This window comes from Chlorocebus sabaeus, chromosome 20, assembly GCF_047675955.1.
Source record: "Chlorocebus sabaeus isolate Y175 chromosome 20, mChlSab1.0.hap1, whole genome shotgun sequence".
Taxonomy (NCBI): domain Eukaryota; kingdom Metazoa; phylum Chordata; class Mammalia; order Primates; family Cercopithecidae; genus Chlorocebus; species Chlorocebus sabaeus.
In genome coordinates this window covers 48,376,171-48,398,253 of record NC_132923.1, presented here as the reverse complement: position 1 = coordinate 48,398,253, position 22,083 = coordinate 48,376,171, and the positions used below count along the sequence as shown (strand labels likewise).

Below are 22,083 nucleotides of genomic sequence, written 5' to 3'. Positions count from 1 at the left end.
CTACTGAGCCAGCTGCAGCATGTTCTAAGCCCAATTTGGGCAATTAAGTTATTTTTCTCAATGAGGTTTTAGCAACCATTATCACTATCCCAGAAAGTGGTCCTTTCTTAGAGATAAATTGCAATGGAAAACTATGCTTCTCTCTCAGCACGTATTTCCAAATTTCACTGCTCTGCATGGAGGAAACGAAGCATATGTTGCTTCTCAACATCACTCACTTTAAATAACTGAGAAAGATGGGGTTGTTTCAGCCACAGGAGCAATTGACATGTACCATCCAGAAATCTTTTGTCTGACAGCCTCAGCTAAATACACCACAAATTTGCATTGATAACACTTTGTTTTTGTGCTCCATACCTCTGCCACTACTACCACCCCCACCGCCACCAACCCTTCCAGATGATTTCAGGGCTCTTTCATCTTCCATCCCTCTTCCATACATTTTCCTTCTCCCAAAGAACAAAGAAACAACTCGGTGATTTTTATCAAGGTTAATAAATAATAGGTACTAAAGGTACAAATTTTATCACATTGTTTTTGGTTTGCAGTAGGGTTGTCAAAGAAGGAATTTGAAATGAACTAAGACAACATGTCAGCTCTTCAGGAAAAACATGCACAAAACCGCAGCCAGTGTTGGTTCTAGTAGTTGGCATTCGGATCTACAGTCTAGGCAAGGGATCCAGATAGAAGATAGGCCAGGATTCAGCAATTCTCCTAACACGATGTCCTTCCAAAGCACACTAGAGGACAAAGAGGGGTGGTAAATTGCCTTCCTCTAACTGTTCTAAAGAGAGAGATAACCCATCCCTGAGATTATTGGTCTAGTGTCTTCTATGGTTATACAACCTCCCAACAATTACAGGTAAGAAATAAATGAAGATAGGAAAAGCCTCAATTTTCTTTTCATTTTCTACTTTTGAAAAATTCTAAAATTAAAGGAATCTTTTTTCTTTAAGAGAAGTAGAGACCAATAGGCACAGTACCTCTAATGATGCTTTGAAGGTAACATTTTGGTGTTCATCCCCAAAGACAGGCTGGTGTAGAAATCTATGGGACTTCGATTAGCCATCACAGTCTTTCATTTTATTTTTTGATTAACTTTTTCATGCATAGCTGAAAAACACTAAACAGAATGAAAGGCAAGTGACTGTAATTAGACTAGATTGCCCAAGGCCAGAGAAAAAGAGAGGCAAATCCTGTAATTCAGCTCCTAAGTAACATCCTCCACATGATAGAGTTGCATCATACATTTTTAAATCAGGCTTTTAAAGTTTTGCATGCATACATTGAAATGAAAAAGTGTTTCTGTTGGGAAAATATAATTTGCATCAAGGTTTTCATTGTCTCTTAAATATACCTTTCCTCCAAATTTTAAAATGTATAGTACATAGAGATATGTTGAGGCAGGAAGGAAAGGAAAAATATGAAAAGTTGAAAAAGGATAATAAAAGTTACATCTGTGAATGTAGTTTTTCAAAAACACTATTCATTAGTATACAGATTAAAATATAAAACGGACTAAGTCCTATTCTCTGGGTTGGCAAATAAAAAACTAAATGTTATATGTTTATTATGTGGAAGACTAAGTGTTATATGTACATTATGTGGGTTACATACCCATATTAAAAACACCTGATTTAAACAAAATATGCTTTAATTTTGCAAAGGTTTTCATGTTATCTTTATGGTCAAGACATAAAAATGTAGACTAAATGGTAGAATAACTGAATGAATGTTCACTATCACTATGCCAAGGCAGTGATAGCAGATCAGTGTCATCCTGGAATAAGGTTTCTCATGGGTGACACAGCTCTCGACATTTATACTATCTGCATATGTAAAATAATAAGCTTAGATAATTAGTAACAAGTACACAAAGGGACAGGAATATCTGAGATGGCAAAATGACTGTATTAAGATTGCTGAAGGACACAAGAGGCTAGAAGTATAGGACAAAACTAACAAAATATAATTTAGTGAGGATAAAAGTATAGATCTACACTGGGATCAAATGCACAGGCACAAAATTAGAAAATGATAGATAACCAGAGCTAGGGTCCTTATGAAAAAAAGGCCCAAACATAAAATTAGAGAATACCTATGCTTTGAATCAGCTTAACTCCCTTGTCTCCCTCTGTTTTCCCATCTGAAAACTGGCCATAACACTATCTGCCTCTCAGGGCTGCCAGGCAGTTTAAATGAAATAACCTGTGAGATAGTCTTACAGCAGTGCATGTGCACAGAGGTATTCTGAGCCCACACACTGTGTCACATCCAGTCAAGCATTATAATGCCTCCACTTGCTCTGTGCTGATCAAGTCAATGGAATAAAACTAAAATCAGATCTAGGGGCCTCATTTTTAGAATAACAGAGAAAAGTCAGAAAACATCTATTGAGCATCCACTTACTTGTCTAACATCAGGCTCTGGGGATACTCAGGTGAAGCCATGGTCTCTGCTCTCAAAGAGTTCTCAATCCAGAATCAAATGATGGGATACTTCATCTAGAAAAAGGTGGCCAGTGTGTTGATGGCTCAGTAAGCAAAGTCCATGAGAAATAGTTGTCTGAATATTCTTACATCACCCATTGCATCTAACCTAATATTTGCTCTTTGAAGCTACTCAGTAAACACTTTTTGAATGAATGATTTCAGTTTCACCTGGAAATGAGAAAAGTTAGAAAAAAAATGGGAAAGTTTTCTTTAATTTTTTGAAATTCTAACTTAAAAGAGAATATATGTATGTTTGCAGCTCCAGAAAGCAGAACTGAAGCAAAGGGTTCAGAGGACAGGGAGGCAAATGGATCCTGCTCTTTTATGTTTGTTACTATGTTAACGAAACTGATTATATTATAAAACTAACATTTATTTATGGTTCTTAATGGCCATATCATTGTTGCTTTGCCTCCAGGCCTATTGACTAGAATCAAGGTAAAAAGAACACTCCTGAGTTTTCAATCCAGGTTGCATATAGAAGCAAAACCAAAGACTTAACACAAAAGGGAAGTAAAACTGTGAAAAGTCCATTTCCAAAATTAACAAATAGAGAAAGCCTGAAAACCACACACCCCAGGGCTCCATTACATCTTCAAGTAAAACCAGGATCTAACTTTTGGCTCAGAAGTTTCCATCCCAGGCCACTTCAGCCACACAATATTTCAATTCTATTATTTAAGGAATGGTTTGAAATATCCCCCAATTCAGCTTAACACCTCCCATAGCACATTTCTGCAGAACATAAGCACACTGCCAAATAGCCAGCCCTGCCGCAAACACAGGTAGAGTAGCTGGGCCAACAGGAGAGGTTACATTTGTTTGGCAACTTCCTCCAGGCTATTAGAACTGAGACTGCAAGAAGCTAAAATGAGAAGTGCCTCGCCACTTTTACAGTAAACTAAACAGAATAATAGCAAAGAGCATGACTCAGGTCCCAGTACCAAAAGCAAAGCAGGAGCAGTGATGTGCCCACGCCCTGGATGTTCCAGCCCCTCAGCAGGTCACACGCTGAAATGCTTTCTGAGGTCCATGGCTATAACTTGAACCCGTGACCCTCTGAATGAACGCCAGTACCCAGACCAGCATGTCACAAACAGCTACTTCAATCCACCTCCCCAGCCTACATTTAATTAAGTGAACATGATGAAAAATAAATGAGGTTGTACTTAAGTCTTCAAAGGCCTCCTAACCTTACCTTTCCAGGGGATTTTTGGCTAGTTGACTCTACTCTCCTGCTACCTCCATTTGCCACAAGTTTTATATTACATTTAGGCTCAAATCTGCTCAGGCTATAATCCACAATCCATCTTTCATTTAACTTCTAAATGTTAAGAGAAATGGAAACCTCATCAGTAAACATTGTGACAGTTATCTTTTTAACTGTCATTTATATAAACTTAGGCACATCCCATTCTAAATCACACTCAGATGAATCAGTTGTTCAAATATAAACATATTTAGCAGAATTCTGTCATTTCCTCATATGTATATTCATTTGCGAATGACTCACTTCATACATCTTCATAAACCTGCGAAACTATCTTTTGAGTTATTCACAGATTCAGGTGATGATGCTGGCAGAGTCAAAAGCTGACAATGTATGCAGGGCCAGCACTGGGAAAAAAGTAGCCAAAAGTCATAGCTCTGGGATCATTTTAATCTGTCTTTGGGTACAAGAAATGTCACAGAGGTTCACCTGAAATGAAATTATCCCTTTCTCTTAGTTTGTTTCGTACCACCTAATCCTCTAACTCTTTATTAAACATTATCTTTCCCATCTGCTCTAGTGAATGTTCAACACCTTGTGGACCAACTCCAGGCTGATTGGTTTTTATGGGCAGCATGAGCTCAGTTTTATGCACATACTTAGGATTATCTCAAGGACAAAGAGGATGAACAATCCATTAACTGTAATAAGCAACTGCACATCTCAAGGTAGCTACAGCATATATTTGATTTCAAAAGAAAAGACTGAATTAAAATATGTCTGTCCAGAAATGTCTAACCTCCAACACACAGAAACAACATTTTCTGTTCTCCATGCTCTGGTAAGTGGTGCTACTAGAAATCACATCTCAGTCCCCTTCCATCAGACTTTCCAGCTCTTAAATCTTATTTTAAGATCTGACACTACAGCAAGAAAAAGATCCTTTTGAAACTACTCTTCCTGATTATCTCTGGGCAAAGCGTGTAGAGCATGTGTGGACACACAACACTCTTTTTTTTTTTTTTAAAGGAAAATGCATTGTTATTGCTTTGTGTAGAAGACTTAAATTCTTCACTTTAGAATTACATGTGTACCCATTGCTTAAATTTGCAAAATATAAATCATGGAAATTTAGCCAAATACACAGTGTTATCTGAGAAAGCCAATCTACATTGCTAGCCTGTGTTAATTACAGACATTAGAACCACATTACTATTATTTATTTCAATATTTAATTCAATCTAAAGTAATCCACTAAGACCTCATTTCCCTACTTCCCAATTTAAATGTGAACATTATTGAAAAAGTCTTTGCTTACTTCTTTTCATTAGAATTCCTTATAAATGCTCATCTTCTTGCATCTGTTTTATTGATGAGCTCAGTTTGATTTTGTGGCTAAACTTTCAAACAAAGGTACCTTGCTTTTGCTGTTACTATAAAGTTTTATGATCCTGTAGTAACAACAATTATGATGACATCTGATCACACTGTATACCTCAATGACCAGACATATCTGACCACGTATCTTCACAGTTTACTGATCTCATTGATGAGCAATGTCAGGCTTCCTTCTTGCAACTTGTATCTGAAGATAATTAAAAGCTAGCTTTTTTTTTTTTAGCAGTTTGAAGTTTGTTTTTCAGTGAATTGGTAATATCGCATACTGCACAAAGAGAGAATGTACCAGTCACCTGCTCAGCTTTACGACACAGAAAGTGTGAAAAACAGGTACAGGAGTTTACGTACTCAGAGTGACAGCTTTCGAGCTCTTGCATGTGCTTCTTTATTCATTACTTTTTCTAAGGAAAGAATGCTAAAATGCAGAGCTGAGTGTCATCTTCTAATTTCAGTTTAGACCCTTACTTAATATAGGTCAAAGTCAAAGTAAAACCAAAGTGAAGAACTAGACAGGGCATTGAACTGGGCACAAGCTATCTTGAAGAATGCACAAGCCAGGGGTGGTGGCCTCTGGGGATAGAAGAGGAGGAGTAGAAGTGAGAAGGAGAACTACTTTTCACTGGGTTCTCTTTTGTTCCAGTTGAACATTTTACTTGATACCCACATTACTTTAATAACAAGAACAACAATGATAACAACTTAGAGATAACTAAATCGTATTTTCCCCCTCCCAGTGCTGTAATAACCCACACTCATCCCAAAGGTCTGCCCTGGTGAAATGATGCAGTAGCAAAGGTTGTGTTCCAGAGTCCCAGACCCTCACTCTTTGCTCCTGCTGTCTCATGGGGATCCCTCTTCACCCCTGTCCTCTCAACCTCAGCCAGTGTCCTCAGGTTTCATCCTATTGGAGCAATTTTCCAAGAAACTATCTGATCTACTGAACATAAATAAATAACAACAGTTTTGCTTTTATACATACACATCAAAAAACAGTGTCAGATTGAAACAGTCCCTTCGAAACCTCATTGTGAGAACACTGAAAACAAATTCACCTGTATTAAATAATCAGTTGAAGAAGATGATTATGCGTGTTTTCTATTCAGGGGAAGAGGAGTATCTAGGCAGGGAAGTGAAGGACAGCTGAGATCATGGACACAAGGGTTAGCAAGTTTATGGGATCCTGTGCTAGACACCAGCCCACTAGGTACCAGGTTGGGAGTGACCCAACACATCTCTGGATGGAAGGCTGAGAGAACAATATCCTGGCCCCCAGCCCCTCCTGACATTGCTGGTGTCTGCTCGAACCCTAAGCACAATGATACACATAAAACACTGACACTAGATATCTTCAAAGAAATGGTACAGCCATTTCATCAAGCAGGACCCTGGACTAGTGAAAATGTGCTCTGCAAGGTTTTTTGAATGCTTTCCATGAGGTTGCTCTAAGCTTAGACTGATGTTGCTACTTCTCTGCGTTCTCAATGCCCCATTTTTGATACCGCTGTGAACGCAAATTATCTTCTTCTATTCACATATACATGCATTAGAACACAGTAAGACAAAAGATTGCCTACTTTGAGAATTAAATTTTTCACCTTTAGGTGGTTAGTAAGGCCAAACTCATTAATCTTCTCCTATTTGCTGCTGTATTCTGCAGTATAATTACATGGCACCAACCAGTGAAATTGCTGGTGAAAGGCCTGTGTTATCACTCCAGGGCTATTCTGCGTGCCCATGTCATTCTGTAAAAAGGTGGCATCAGAATACTGGCTCCCATTACTAAACAATTCTAGTAAGCATCTACTTTAAGACATCTGCTTTTGTGTCCATCTGGGAAATTATTACATTAACATTAAGCATCATGCTGTTTTGCAAAATGTGAACATACTTAATACCACTGAACTATATACTTAAAAATAGTTAAGATCATAAATTTCATATTATGTATTTTTACCACAATAAAATTTTTTTAAAGATTAAGTATCACTGATTTTCCCCCAAGTTAGAAACATGTTTATTGCTTTTGCTAGATTTAGAGTAATAAATATCTGCTTTATGAAATCTAACACCAGAAAACAGTACAAAGCTATAAATGAAAGGCCTTTTCATAATCTTCCCTGACCAGGATATTCACTCTTAGCTGTTTTCTATATACTTTTGAAGATACCTGTTCTCTACAACCTTAATGAGAGCTTATAGCATGCTGCATCAGACTGTTTTTGTTTCAAGTGACAAAATCTAACTCAAACTAGCTTGAAAATGAAATATCTCACATAACTAACTCCAGGTACACATCTAGCTAACTTCAGGTATAGGTTGATCCAGACTCAGATGATATCACCAGGATTTGGTTTCTATCCATCTCTCACCTGGGCCATTCTCAGACTCCACGTGGTAACCTCCAGCAGCTCCAGGCTCACAGCCCTTTGAATTACATTCCAACAACAAAAGGCAGAGAATCTCTTCCTGCTAATTCTTAAACAAGTCTTATGATTTGTATAGACCAAACATGGTTCAGACCAATCAACATGACCAGGAAAATGAAATATTCTGATTGGCCAGGTTTGAGTCTCACAGCACCCATAGAGCCAGCTGTCAAGTCAACTCCTTCCTAAAAAACTGACTTATAGGGGATGCCCCCAGAAAATCAGGGACTATTAACAGAAGGGTCAATGAATGCTGATAAGCAAAAACAACAAATGTCCCCAATGTGTTTTCTTCTTTCATCTTTGGCATCAGGGCCAGCTACATAATTTGTGGGGCCCAGTGCAAAAGGAAAATATGGACCTTCTTGTTCAAAAGGCAGTAAAAGAAAGAAAGAAAGAAAAAGGTGCTAAGTCTACTAATTCCATCTTTCTGCAGCCTCTTCTTCAACTTATCATGGTTTTTTTTTTTTTTTTTTTGCTATATAACGTAAAGAAAAAATCTAAATTTGACTTATTAGCATGAACTTTACCATTCATCATTATGTTGTTTTTAAATCCAAATATGAAGTTTTTAATTCATATGTGAAATCAATTACAATTCATATTTTGTAGTTCATGAATGCACATGTATTTCATTCTTAGTAGAACTCAACTGTTTTCATTTCACTTTCTGATGTGTGCATCTTCTACAACACTTCCTACCATCAGCTTACTGATGAGTAAAGTACGACTTAAAGAAAAAGTAATTATATGTTGCCTTTCTTTCCCTTTACTTCTTTGTCATCATTTTTAGAATAAGTACTTGTCAAATACACAGAAGTACAAGTATGAAAGGATATGATAGGGTTTCTTGAACATTCTTGTTTCTTAGAATGTCGTTGTCTTCTTTCTTATTCAAAGCAAGTTCTGGTTTGAGTGAACAAAGTGGCCTCTTGGGGCTGTCAGGGACCCCATTTGCTGAATAATAGATGGAGCTCCCTTACCTTTTATTCACTTTGACCTCCCACGCATCGTGGGTCCATGGGAATTCTATGCCCACGGACATCGAAAATGCTATGTGCAAATGGGGTGGCAAAGAATGGCAGACATGCATATTGCATGTGTCTTCTCTGCTCATGCGCATGCTCCATTGTCCCATCAGACTACTCTAACAAAACATGACTTCAAAGATAGAATTCTTAAGAATTTCAAGACAGTGACAATTGATCATTAAACCAAGCATGGGGCCCTTCTGAGCACAGGGCTCTTTGCGACTCTGCACAGTTCACACACCCATGAAGCTGACCCTGGGTCTCAATAAACTAAATCAAACTATTTAAATAACCAAAAGTGACTGAAAAGTTCTGCAAAAAGACTGAGATATGGTTAAGGAAACCCACTTCTCAGAAAGAAAGGGCATTCTACAGAGAGCAGCGACAGTTATTAAGATACCAATCAGTGACAGTTATTAAGGTAAAAAAAAAAAAAAAAAAAAAAAAAAAACCAGGAATCATTTCAAGTGTCTGCCCTACAATTTATGACTACTCAATTCAACCTATCACACATGTAAAACTCATTCATTTTTACTGGTTTTATAGTATTCCACTGTCTGACTGCACTACAGTTTAACAGTCCCATATTAACATTTAGGCTCTTTCCAATTTTCAGTAGGACTTTTATGACTATTCTTGAACATTTACTTGATTATTTTCTTAAGATAAATTTATAAGAGTAGAATTGCCGAGTCAAACAAGATGCATGTTTTAAATTTTTATATTCATTGCCAAACTGCCTTTTAAAATGGCACACTAGTTCACTAGTGCTATAGCAGTGTATGAGAAAGCCTATTTCTTCATACTCAGCACTGGATATTACCATTCTTTTTCATCTTTGCCAATCTGAATGATGAAAAATGATACTTCTGCACATTTATTGAACTATGGATGAGGATGAGCATTCTTTTTATGGTTATTGTTCAACTTCATTTTTAACGTTTCTGAACATTCAAACTCTACTGAAGGCCCCTATCCCATTCTCTATGACAGATGAAAGAAAAAAAATGAATTGAAGCAATATGTTATTATTTCCTACCAAAATGAGTGCTAATAATAACAGCAAATATTTATTAAGTGCTTACTATATACCAAGCACTTTACATACATTTCTCTTTAAATTCTCACAATCTCACTGAATCGAAAAAATCTTGAGGATGATTATTATCCCCATCTTATAGAGGAAAAAAACAGCTATTTGGAAAGCTTAACTAATGTATGTGGCAGAGTAAGGACTCCGTGGGCACATAGATCTACCTGAAACCAAAGTCTGCTATATGACTATGTTTTTAAATTCAATCTGATGTTTTTAATTTTCATATTAATATGGCAAGCAGTCCTGCATCTGGTTGAAATAGAGCATAAAATAATCCTTAGCCACAGAATGACATTGTCTAATACCTAGCAAACCCTGAGGATATTAACCAAAAGGAAGAATGTTACCCAAACTCTATCTGTCTGGCCAGGAGCTGAAAGCAACTAGGAAAGCTGAATGTGCATCACTCATCTTGAAGCCTCATAAAAGAAGGGAAATTGTATTTGCAAGTCCAATTTCTGAATGTTTGAGGAAGCCTCGCAGGAACACTGCAGTGAGGAGTTAAAATGAAGGCCCTGAGAGGGAATGTGGATAATATAGTGTGTGGGGCTCTCTACTGCAGGGTATGTAAATACTTTATGCACTAATTCAATTACATTTTCAGATTATGCAGAAAGACTGATTTAAGCAACAGTTCACACCGCTGCCCCATCACCCATGCATGCATGCAGGAGAACAGAGTTAAGAGACCTGGGTCGACCTTAACTCTGTATTTCTTGACTTTTATGGGCATAAGTTGGAACTTTAATGTTTTATTAATGTCGAGTTTTTGGAGTTGGTATTCAAAATGTTTCAAGCAAAGATATGACAGATCTCAAATACCTGGAACCTGTTCACATTGGCAGATAGTAAAAAAAGTCCACTATCTTAGACAAATTATCGACTGAAGAATTCAGTGGGATTATTTTGCTTAAATTATTGTATAAAGGATTATGACCCCACAAAATGTGAAAATATTTAACTTGCAATTATTTCTATATTGGCATGGATAATGTATATACTTATGAACTTTCGAAAGTCCCTGTTCCAACGTATAACTAAATACATTCTTAAATTGATCATCTTCAGCGAATGGGCAATAAGGAACTATAAATATAATTTACTCAAAGCACAAAGGAAATGAGCTAATCTTTGCAAATGCCTCAAAAAGTCAAGAAATTATGTGTCTTCCTTTTTATTCGTATCCTATATTGATTTATGCAAGAAGTCCCTTCCAAAACCTTAAGGCGCTGATTGTATTTATTATTTTCTAGGAGAAAATTCAAAGATGAGCCAAGGTTGCAATTTTCAGTAATAAAAACTTTTCTGTCAGACTGGTTCTCTTCTATTTCAAAAGATCTATCCTCTGGAAAATAGTGAGATTTATGTAATAATTTTCTGAGGGAAGAGGGTGGAGTTACACTGAGAGTTTATTTCAGCTTTTTTGCATCTGAATAAATAAATGTATTTGGTGACATGTATTTTCCTTGAAAATATTATTTAATGACAGATTCCCTTTTGAAAGGCCAAGGACCGATGTGCTATAAAAATTTTAATCAGATTGTTACCATTAACGAGTGTTAACACATTTTCTCAGTGTTACTTGTGTTTTTGCCAACGTTTATATGGTTTGCTTTACCTCTTTCCCAGTTCATTTGCAATTTTCACAGGTTTTATTAGGGAGATTTTTATTTTTCCAGAAACCGAAGATTTTAGGTTACGCGTTTCCATATTCATAAATGTCTTAACTATGAAGAATAAAGTGAAAAAAGATTTAAACGGGGCAAAAACACTGCTTATAAAACAGTCATTCAGGAATAATCATATCAACTAAAGCAACTGCTTGTGCAAAGACAAAGGGGGCCAAATCCTGTCCTTGGATGTGCACACACAGCTCCTATTAGCCATTGAAAACAGCTACGTGAGTGTAGCCAAGGACAGTGTTTAGCCCAATTTGGTCTAATTTATCCAGACCACTGCAGCCATGAAAGGTAAAGACAGATTATAAGACATTTTGCATGTCAGTACAGTAGTATGCTTTGTGTTTTTCCAATCCCCAGGGTTTTCTTGATCAGGCCAAATGTCAGTGACTGCATATGAGAAGTTTGAAAAGTATATAGAGCAAATTTATATGCTTTGCAATGCTGCTTGCCATAGTTGGCAGCCCTATCTCAGAGGATGCCTTTCTTTCAGTGTTAGGGGCCAAACTGTAGCAAATTAAATTTACCAAAAAGAAACAGACTCAGTCATATGCAAACAAAGTAAATGCTAAAACAGAAATAGAAGAACATTTGTTTTAAACAATTTTTTAAGATACCAATCAAGAGATATTGAACTAATGTGTTTTACCCAAGAATGGGGCCATAAGTCATAGGACTGGCTTTGTATAAGCCAGTGCTTAGAAGATTGGTGAAATAGTCATCAATTCCCTGCCAGATTGGTGCCTCTGTGCACTATATATATCTTGAATATCAAATAACCTATCTTTCTTATACAATATTATAGAAGTTATCTGATAAAGGGACCACCATCCCCCTATTTTTTCTTTCACTGACATTTCACAGAGAGAAAGAAAAAAATGATTTGGCAAACTCCTTTGTAAATCCATGTCGAACAGCACAATGCCAAATATGTTCCTTTTATTGAATTTAATGGATACCCAGGGATATTTGCTCTTGTGGTGGACACTTTTTTGACACTTCTTATTCACTGGCAACTTTTGAATGCTTCTTGTCTGCTTCATGTGTCTGGTAACCCAATCCAGGGCTTTTTACATGAGTAAAATTCCTATTGATGTCAACAAAATACTTGACATGAGTATAAGATGTATCACTAAGGCCATCTCAAAACTTTTGGGGACATGTCAAGAACAGATTAAGGGAGAAAGATTTATGAGTAATTTGTCAAATTTCACAAAATGTAAGCTGATATTTTATGTAAATGTTATACCATTCTCTAAAGAAAGAAACATTTCAAATTCCATAAATCTGACATGCTGATGGAATGTGTGTGTGCGTGTGTGTGTGTGTGTGTGTGTGTAGGGAAGGGAATACACACATGTGTGCATCACACAATTATACTATGTGCTCAGACCTGTCAGGTTTAATCTATAGCAGTAGTTCTGCAAATGGCTTAACAAGCTAAAAAAAAAAAGTAAAGAAAGAACAAAAATGTTTAAAATTTTGGCCAAAATAAAGCAACTGAATGTGGTTTTAAATTGCCCACACTATGCTGTGTTCTTTTCTGGAGATGACAATGAATTCAACATGCCCATAAAATTCCAGAGGAGGTGTGGATTAATAATGATGTTGGAAGCATGGTGGGTAAGAGGTTTGGGGAGACTGCCATAAAAATATCAAGCTATATCCTTCCTTTCCTACATGGTTCTTTTCTTTTTTCCCCCTTGAATTTGCAAAAGTTGATTGCAAAAGTCTGCTCCTGGTTTTAAGGCTCAAGTTGGTCATCCAGACCATGGGTAACTGCAAGACAAAGGTCTGTGATGCAGAGCTTATGAAACAGGAACCAAAATCAATGCAGATGATACACTGGAAATTTCATACTCCAAAGGCACAGGGAGTTAGACACAGTTTTGGGCAGTAAAGGGTTAACAATTCAAAGTTAAACCAAAGAAGGCTAAGAGTTCAAGAAATTGGGTTGTCTGCAGAAGGGTGCTTGCCTCCTCTGAGACATCAGCCATTAGCATCATCCCAAATAATTGTTCATTCACTGTTTCTGCTTTTTGCTGGACTTGTGTAGCCCTGGAACTACAGGCAGAAAAGGAATGAAAGGATTCTTCTGCTTGGTACAAGGACAATTGTGTTAACATTATCAGGTCATTTTGATGGTGCCACTCTAATGAATTGAATAATTCAGCACTCTGAGGCAGTCCCCTAAAGGTCATCATCACGTAGAAGGTCTAATTACAGTGGCAAATTACATGACAAGGAATATGGACACCTGGAATTTTCTTTCTCCACTCTGTGGCTGGCAAATTTTTTGCCAATTTCTCAATCTGTGCATTGAAGTTAACAATAATTAATGTACTAAAGCATCTTGAGCTTCAGGGGGAAAGTTTGAGAATTATGTAGATAGAAGTGCTATTGTTTATAAAAACAACAATAATAGCAATACTAGCTTCCACAGATTAAACACAAACCATATGCTTAACAGCGTACTAGATAGTTCACACAATATCTCATATTCATAAAAATTCTAGGAAGTGGGTTTATTATCCAAGTCATACAGATATTTTAAAATTACAGGTTCAGAGAGAGTAAAAAATTTTCCCCACTTCATACAAGTAATTCAAGGTATAAGCAGAGTTGTTACATTTGCATAAAAACTGAACTCCAGGTTTGTGCTTATCAACTCTTGGGTTAATATGGAACCAGGGTCAAATCCTTACCAAGAAAAAGGTTGATTTTTATTTGTATGTCCACCCTTTCCAAAAGTCATCAGAAAGATTCCTGGTTCCACAAATATAAATTTGTCTGTTACCTTTTCTCAGTACCCTTGTGATTACAAGTGCTTTCTTCTCCTTATAACATTAGGTGCCATGGATATCTTCGTTTCTGTTTTTGTTTCTCTAAAAAATAAGAAGAAATGGATAAATACTCACAATATGTTTGTATCCACAAATGAAGCTGAATTGAAATTGGTAATAAATGGTCTCTCAAATATTGTTTTCATTTGCTAGTGCTATACCTAATGACTGACAATTTCCTCATCTTTATTCTCAAACAAGCTCAATGGCACTGGTGTTCTGAGCATTGTATGAAAGAAAGACAAGTCTGAATTTTTTTTATTTGACTGGTAAACTGATTTTACAAGATTGGCAATTTGTATTCACATCCTGATATTCTTTGGGAATTCATCAGGGCCTCAGTACACCAAACAAGGTGATAATACAAAAGCAAAGAACATTAACTATTTCTTGTGTCACCAAATGTTCCCAATAATCTACACATCAAACTGGGACTATGTCAGTTGAATTTTTAAAGTCATCCTTGAAACATTTTCTTTAGGCATTTTTGTCCTTATGCTAAACTTTTTGAAAAAAGAAAACTCACTAATGTTTAATCAGAATATTTTTCCAACTCTGCCTCTACGACCTACATCCCTGCTAGGTCATATTGGTCAAGGCCATCTCTCCTGTGGAGTCTCTCCTTCAGCCCTCCAAGGCTGCTGTGTTAGGTCATTCTTGCATGGCTATAAAGAAATACCTGAAACTGAGCAATTTGTAAAGACGTTTAACTGGCTCATGGTTCTTTAGGGTGTACAGGTGTGGCATGAGCATCTGCTCAGCTTCTGGCCTCAGGAAGCTTACAATCATGGCAGAAGGTGAAAGGGGAGCAGACATATCATATGGCAAGAGAAAGAGCAAGAGAGAGAGAGAGAGGAGGGGGTCAGGCTCTTTTAAACAAATGGCTTTTGCATGAACTCACTCATTACCAAAGGGATGGCCTTCAGCCATTCATTAAGGATCCACCCCATGATTCAAACCTCTGCCCCATGATCTGCTCCACCTCCAACCTTAGGGATCACATTCCAACATGAGATATGGAGGGGCAAACATCCAAACTATATCAGCTGCCTCTCAGGAAAAGAGAAAAATTGGTATCTGAAGCTCTCTGAGCATATGAGAAGAGCATTTGGTTCATATGAGAAGAGATCACCACCCCCATCTCTCCTCTTTTTGCCATTTTACTCCTTTGTCTGCCAAAGTACACAGCAACAAGAAGTTCCAAGAAGACAGGAACCTGGCATGCCTTATCCAACATCATATTCCTAGTGCACAGAATAGTGTCTGAGAACCTGACAGATGCTCATTAAATATGTATTAAATAAATAAAAAGTCATATCTGAATATGGGGGCTATCAAGGAATTTTAATTATCCAAAATGAAAAGTTTTGATTCTCCATTCCTCAGGATCAGAAATCACAAGGGCTTGGTATGATTACAACAGGTTCACACTGCCTCCTCTCTCCTTCCTTAGAGCTAAAAATCTGTCTCTATAATTGTTTCTGGTCACAAAATTATATCCGTATATTTTGCATCATTGGGACATTATTATCTGGGCATCTTGCTACTGAAAACTGATCCTTTACCCATTCAACATAGTAGGTTTGGGTAGAAGGGTGGAAAGGTTAAAAAACAAATCTAAAAACTCACTATGTAATGATAGATATGATAAGATTATAGGACACTTTCTGGAAAAAGTCATGGCCAACACTACTGATTAATTTACAATATGACATTATAGTGGTGTCTAATTTATTATATAACTTTTCCCAATTTAAAATAGGAATGTATTAGAGTTTCTAAAATGTTCCATTCTAGTCTCCAGACTGTGAATATGACAAAATATCATGCCCATAAATATATTACATCACATGGCAAAAGGAGCTTTGCAGATGTAATTTAGGTTGCTAATCAGTTGACCCTAAAATTAGGAGATCACCCTGGATTATACCAGTGGTCCCAATGTAATCATATGAGTCCTAAAAATCTGAGAGCAAGGTCAAAGGGTGAAATCTGAGAGAATCAAAACAAGACTTGTCGTGGCTGGTTTGAAGAGGGAGGAGGCCAGGTGAAGAGAAATTTGAGTGGTCTTTAGCAGCTAACAGCAGCCCCCAATTGACAGCCAGCAAGGACAGAGGGACTTCCATCCTACAACTGCAAGGAACTAAATTTTGCCAACAGCCAAACAACCTTAGAATGGAATCTTCCCAGACCTTCCATATAAGAGCCTAGCTCAGCCAATATCTTGATTTCAGTTTTGTGATACACTGAACATAGAATTCAGTCAAGCTATCCTGGATTTTAACCTGTAGAAACTGTGAAATAATAAATTGTGTTGCTTTAAGCCTCTAAGTTTGTGGTAATTTTTACAGCAGCAATAGAAAGCTAATAAAGGGATGACAGAGTATCTGGCTTCACATTATTAAAAATAAATATTTATAAAGAGCTTAAACATAAGAATAAATTTTTACTTGCACTTTTTTTTTTTTTTAAGGTTCAAACTGGGAAACATTCTTTATGGTTCTATAATGAATGGAAGGGTGAGAGGGGTGGAAGATAATTTGACAGAGGTATATACTACAAATTAATATCAAACATTACCTGGGGAAGTTGAGTCACTCAGTCAACCAGCCTTGATTGTTATCCACAAAGCATCAAGCTGAGCAATAGAGATAGAGATTAATCAAATAGAGTCCTAGTTATAGATCCTATACTATAACAGAAAAATAACATAAAATGCGAGAAATTCTATCATTTTTATGCGTAAGTGTGCCACAATGGGATAGAAAGGAACTGAAGATAATTGAAAGGGATAGCTCAATCCATTACCAAGTCTTTTCCATTATTGTTCTTTGATATCACTAAAACCCATCATTTATTTTTACCTCCATATATCCATATTATCACTCTACGGGATCAGACCAAGGCCATCTTGCCTAGATTTCTGCCACAACGTTTTAACCCAACTTCCTGCCACCACTCTTACCATCACCAAATTCATTAGTGCAGCAACCAGAGTGATATTTCCAGAATATGATTGTGATGATGTTACTCCTCTGTATAATATTAACATTTTTCAGTAGTTTCTCATTGCCTTTATACAATTTCCAAACTCTTTAAAAATGGCTCATGTGGCCTTCCATGACCTGGTCCCTGCCTCCTGTCCAGACCCATTTCTTACAATACACACCCTAACCCCTGTGCTCCAATCACACTGAACTCCTTGGAGTTATCTGAACATTCCTGTCCTCTCTCCTTTGAATTCTGGCAGAATTTCTCCTTCTTCCTGGAACTCTCACCCTTGGTCCCACATGACCTAGATAGTTCCTAATCATCCCTCAAGCTTCTGTCTAAAAATAAGTCCTCTTTGACCCCCACAAGCATAGGAGTGAGTGTTTTCCATGTGTAGACTTTACATCATGAATTGTATTTGCCTATTTACTTGTCTTTCTTCTACCCTACATTGTAATATCTGTGGGGGCAGAGACCATGTTCCATTCCCCTTTGTATCTCAAGACTTGGAGTAGTAGATAATCAGTAAAATTATGCATACTGATAGATGTGCTGGAAGTCAACAGTTGGAAAATATCAAAAAGTCAGAAGTAGTTGATAGTGTTAAAAGATGAGACAATATTGAAAATTGGAAAAAGGCCACTTGGCCTAGTGTTGGCCAGTGGGCTGTTGGATCTAGCATTAGGAAGTCATCTTGCTTGTGGAGGTCAAAGAGGACTTATTAGTCATCTTAGCAAGACCAGCTTCAATTGGATAAGAAGTGAGTGGGAGCTGAGGAAACAAGGACAGTGCTTTTGTAGAGAACAGAAAGAGTACTCCAAAGCACAACTTTAAAAGGCTTCATAGTTCAGAAAAATGTCTAAAACCCCATTTCCTGGCAGAAAGGGCCAAACTTTGGCCCAAAAAATAAGGTTGAGACATAGTTTAAATGAGGACTATATGAAAGTTACAATCAAGGAAACCATAAAACCAAAAATCGAGTATCCAGAAACAGCTCTCTGAAGACAGGGTGTAAAACCAAGCAATAGAGAACAAAGATTAGGAGCTAGGAGAGAAAAGAGAAGGACAGGACATGAGCTCTTAGGTGATTACCAGGAATAGATGTGGCCTTCTTTAACTAACTCCCAATGCACGGTGAGTGGGGTGGAGGATGGTAAGCAAAAGAAGGCTGGCTGCACACAAAAGGCCAAGGTAGATAAAATGAGAGTTGGGAGGAGGTTGAAGCAATAGGAGATGGGGAAGACTAGATTTGATCATGTCTGCAGGCTGAAGAGAGGGAATCAGAGACAAAAGAAAGAAAAAAATGTACATCTAGGGAGGAGGTCACAGGAGATAGAATCCAATGAACCCAAAAAGTTAATACTGGGATGAAAGAAAAACCCCATTACTTTAAGACTGAAGAAGAAATATTAAAAGATGTGTGCTTCTTGGCCAGTCATGGTGGCTCACACCTATCATCCCAGCACTTCGGGAGGCCAAGGCTGGCAGATCACTTGAGGTCAGGTGTTCAAGACAAGCCTGGCCAACGTGGTGAAACCCCATCTCTACTAAAAATACAAAAATTAGCTGGGCGTGGTGGCGCATGCCTATAATCCCAGCTACTCCGGAGGCTGAGGCAGGAGAATCGCTTGAACCAGGGAAGTGGAGCCGAGATCGCGCCATTGCACTCCAGCCTGGGCAACAAGAGCAAAACTCCACCTCAAAGAAAAAAAAAAAAAAAAAAGATGTGTCCTTCTGTAGGCGAGTCTGTAGGTGGAAGCGAAGGGAGTCCAAGGAGACAGCTTGGAGCTGCTATAGTCTCTGTAAATTATGAAGTAAGGGTAAAGGTTGAGAGTGAGGGGCATGAGAAGAATGGCATGAGTTTAAAGGTTTCAAACAGCTGCCTCAAGAGGAACTCGAGAGGAAGTCCTTTGGGGACAAGCGAGGGGATTGCCAAGCTGCATTGAGAGCCCAGTCAAAGTTACATAATTAAAGAATAATGATTATATTTCCTGAATCTTAATTTTCATACACATCTAGAAAATGTTGCCCTGCTTGCATATGTTGCTGCTTTCACAAAAGAAGCTAACTTTGAGAGAAAGAAAATCCAATCTAATTTTTCAAATAATTTCTTTTGTAAAATGGTTTTGCAAGTGTCCATGGTTAATTTCCAAATACTGGAAAGTCAACAATTTTTGTAAATCACAACCACGTGTGTTTTATCCTTATATGTGTTTCTACCTTTTCACATTTGGTTAAAAAAAAAAAAATTACAGGTGGGGGTAAAAACATCAGCCAACAGGGTTTTGTGGATCACACAGCCCCATGCAATTAAGGCGCCATTGTTAATTTTCAAATTGTCATAATCCATTTGAGAACTTAAGACAATTCAAAAAACAATTATGAGTGAATGAAAAGTGAATTGGGCAATCAACTGAGATGAAATTCAGCCCAGAGAAACAAAACGTTGAGGAAAAAAAGTCCTAGATTATGGGTAGAATGAAAGGCATATGGAAGTGACTGATTATGTGGGGATGGTCTTTAAAGGCCAAGATTACTTGACAAGAAGGTGGTAGGGGTTTGTTTTACACTGAATGGGATTTAGCTGTTTCGTTAAGTGCAGCAGATTTGGCTTTTTCATTTTTAAGTTGCATAATAAAAATGTTTAAGCCTACCCAGATGCACATAGATATAGCTGTATGTTGTTTACCTAAGACTATCATATAGCAGCAAATAAACAAAACCAGTCCCCACAGACATTATGGAGCAGCTTGCCACAAAACAGAATTTCAATTGCTTGTTCCGATTCTATGAGGGAAGATTAATTTGTGATGCATCTAAATGAATTATTTTACCCTAAATCTACAAGTTGAAATTACCATGCCCTATAATTTTTAATTTTTGAACTTGAAATAATGTAGGTAAGAGGATCATCTTCATCTTCAAACAACCTAAAAACACTCTGGCATACTCTGTGGAAGAGCACACTAATGGGTTCCAAATTAATGTTTTAAAATTCCTGTTCCCTGAAATTTTACATTCCACACAAGCAAACAGGCCCATGGAGAGGAGTCAAATATTATTACATGATGGCTCCTGTCCTTTTAAATTCTTCTTGCTAAACCTCCATTTTCCTCTAAGCCATTTCCTCCTCTTCCAATCATCATTCTACGCCTTTTTTAAGGCATCAGCCAAGATTCGTCAGATGCTTTCCTTCATAAGTCACAAACCATCATGATTTTTCTCATGGTTTAAATTCCCTCCGAACTCATTCATTCATTCACCTACTCATTCATGCATCGTTGTGCACCTACCATATGGGACCTCCATAGCATCAAGTTCAGTGTTCTCCATGCAAAGTGCATTTATTCTATGACTCTTTAGGGTCCTGGACCTATGCTAGGCACCATAAAACTTATAGGAAGAAGTAAGTATATGCATTGATTTGTTTCTTTCAAAAAGACTTAAAGCAACCAGTTGTCAAAAACAAACTATAGTACAGTAACATGACATACAAAATAAAAGAAAAAAAGTCAAGCAATAAAAGAGAAGAAGAAATTTATATCAAAACTCCCTGCTGAATTTCTAGCAGTTACAAAGGGAAAATTAAATGGATCACGAAGCCCTCATTCTCTAGTAAAAAAAAAAAAAAAAGCTATTTCTTTTAAAAAGATGGTAGGTTGAGCAGGAATAACAAAAACATGGCAATGCTGGTACTGCTAATGCCACAGCCTCAGAATCATTCTTTACAGAGCACACCAGTGAGCAACTACTACTTCATCAGAGATGCCACTCAGAAAACAAATTCTTCTCATTATCCCTTGTATAAATGAAGTTTTTCCCTCAAGAATTTTGTCATTTGAAAATGATAATAAAGCATGCATACCTGTAAAAATTGGAGAACATTTTAGAGCTAAACTGTGTGATGCTAGTTAATTATTTCTGATACTTCTTTGTACCCCCGCTAGCAATGAATGTATTCCTTGCCCATGGTGGCCACATAAAAATCATTGCCTGGTTAACTTACAATGCAACATTATTTCAGAGACAGAGGACTCTGGTAGTGAGAAATCTTCCTTGCAGAGGAAGAATGGAAACCGAGCCTAAAAAGATAAGCGTTTGTCGAATGAGTGAACTAAGATCTTGAATCAGTTAACTTTTTAGAAGAGATTGTTTTTAAAATCATAGTAACTAAACTTTGAATCTGTACTCTTGCATAGCGACTTCTCCATCTAAGGTGCATTTTCCCAATAATTATTTGTTCATTTTATACTGAACCCTGCTTTCTTCTGCTTTCAGACTTTAAAACATTAAAAATCCACAGCTACCAACTCAATGTGTTGGCCTTTATAGCCACACAAGAAAGTAGGGGACAGCTTGTTGATGCCCTCTGCTTTGTCTTCTTGAGATCCACAAGAGTTTTGTGTAATCTAAGGTTAAGAGTTCAAGGAGCAAAAGACCATTTTAATTGCATCAATAATCCACTCAACAACACCTACTGGATTTGTCTACTAAATCAGCCTTGGTTTTCATCCCAAAAAAGAAAAAAAAATTTCATTCTCATTTCCTTCCTGTTGCTGGTAGTTAGAGGTTACAATATGCAAAAGCATATATGCTGTAGACCCCCCCAAATCAGTAAGTACTCAAAATTGTGTGCAAAATATGAATAAAATATTGATTTCATTAAAAATGTTAAGGACTACTTAATTCAAAAACATTTTATATGTTTGCATATTTATTTCTAAATTTGCATATTTGTTTGCATATAACTTGTAAAGATGAATGTTAATTATACTTTAAAATCATTTATAAATTGTAACTAAGAATGTTGTATGAATTTTTTAAACTGCCAAATTCTCAAGTACCACTAATTATAAAGTGTCATGTAAAGTACACTGGAGCAGACTTCATATTGAAAAAATATTGAGATCTTGACAA

At 37.0% G+C, this 22,083-nt stretch overlaps 1 long non-coding RNA gene across 4 annotated transcripts in view; it reads right to left on the bottom strand.

Moving 5' to 3' along the window:
- Positions 1 to 246: 246 nt before the first annotated feature.
- Positions 247 to 22,083, bottom strand: part of LOC103224485 (uncharacterized) — a 173,985-nt gene continuing 152,148 nt past the window's right edge. For all 4 annotated transcript variants that reach the window (XR_012090039.1, XR_012090038.1, XR_012090037.1 and 1 more), the window contains 5 exons: positions 16,756 to 16,813; positions 14,130 to 14,217; positions 2,410 to 2,660; positions 984 to 1,123; positions 247 to 740 (listed from right to left, as the gene is read on the bottom strand). This is a non-coding gene — a long non-coding RNA (uncharacterized lncRNA). The remainder of the gene's footprint in view (positions 741 to 983; positions 1,124 to 2,409; positions 2,661 to 14,129; positions 14,218 to 16,755; positions 16,814 to 22,083) is intronic.